The sequence below is a fragment of the Micromys minutus genome (assembly GCF_963924665.1).
Source record: "Micromys minutus genome assembly, chromosome: 11".
Classification (NCBI taxonomy): domain Eukaryota; kingdom Metazoa; phylum Chordata; class Mammalia; order Rodentia; family Muridae; genus Micromys; species Micromys minutus.
In genome coordinates this window covers 22,592,970-22,594,741 of record NC_137980.1, presented here as the reverse complement: position 1 = coordinate 22,594,741, position 1,772 = coordinate 22,592,970, and positions in this window count along the sequence as shown.

Below are 1,772 nucleotides of genomic sequence, written 5' to 3'. Positions count from 1 at the left end.
GGCTGCTAGGACCTAATATGGGGCAGTTATGAAATACGTTTCTTATGCAGACAAACATCACACACATTGACACCTATGTTTCTGTTTTAAGGGTTTTGCTGTCTGGAGATCCACTTAATTATATTCAACAATTTCTTTCCACTCATCCTGTGTCATAGTCCCTGGATATATCTGGAAATTTGTGGCCTCAAGCACTACATCTGAGGTCTGAAATCTTTTGATAAAAACACTTCTGAAAACATGTTGTGAAGGTCATGTTTTTCATCCTCAGGTGCCATGATTTCATTCATATCCCATGATAGACACTCCAGGGACTGTCTTCTGAGTAGCTTGGGAAAAACTATGTATCGACAGCCATATGTAAGAACAAAATTGGCAATTATAATGAAGTTCATCAGAAGTTTCATATTAAAAAAAAGAATTGAGAAAGTCATAAATGTCCCATGTTATTCAGACTTTGAGTTGATACATGGAACATTATGTGGTCCATTGTCTAGTCTAGAGAAGGGCAATCTCATAAGCAACATGAGCCAGGAGCCAAACATTCTGTCTGTTGCATATACACTATTCTATGTCAGCCATATTTGGAAAATCGCCTCCAACTTTCTGTGATTCCTGTCAGCTGAAGAATCTGTGATCATGTTACATCCAGTAATGCCTAGAATTACAGTATTCAACACCCTCCTGTCCAATATCACTACCTGTGGCAACATTCACTGAGTTCTAATGCTTATTGCTTGCCTGATAATCAGTCCCTGGCTTCAGTGCCATTTAATGAAACATTGCTTTGGTTGATGTTTATCCATATATCATTAAGATGATTAAGAACAGTTTTATACCTTTTACTCAAAGGAATGAGATAATTTCATTTCATTTATTAGCAAATTTTATCTGTAATATTATTATACACCTCACTTATTTTTCATTAACTCTTTATTTTTCATTTACCTCAGTATTTTGATACAGTGCTATCTTGGATTACTTTGCAACAACACAGATGAATGTCTGATATACTAATTTATGTAACTTGTTTCAATTACAATGAGATATACAAATGGAGCATTGATTTTGATTCATAATTTTTTGAACTACCTTATATGTATGGTCATGATGGCCACACTGTTCCCTATCCCCATTAGAAATTGTGGTTTTTAAAACTATCTATTCAACACCACTGAATGCATTTTAAGAATGGTGGATACTTCATTGGCTGAAATAGAATCTTTCTATTGATTTTGTTGCACTAAATGTGTTAATCTGAATAAAAATTTGTCTCCTCCTTTGGTTAAATTATACCTTTGTCAGTTTAAATACTATTTGAGTACTTTTACAGACCTACTTACTAAGTAAATTTGTATAATTTTTGTACACTGGATATATACTTTTTGTATAATATGTTACCATGTCTAATCAACTAGTAATATGCATTCTGTCTATAATGGAGACAGACTGTGAATTCCATTGTGATTCTATGAAAATGCCATTCTGAGTTTTGGCAGTTCTAAGCATTTCAACTGGTTTCCATGACCATTGGGCTGGGATCCATAAAGTACCCATTATATGAAACCTACTAATCAAACCTTCAGATTTTTCAATGATATTCAATTTTGTTTTGCCAACATTGGGATATGAGCGTCCATGTAGTCTTCTGAAAAGACAAACTCCATACTTCTTGGAACACAAAAGTGTTACTTGAACTGTCACTTTTCGCCTAAAAGTTATGTTACTGGTTTGCCATGGTGGAAAAAATGCACACCATGTACCACAGTGTC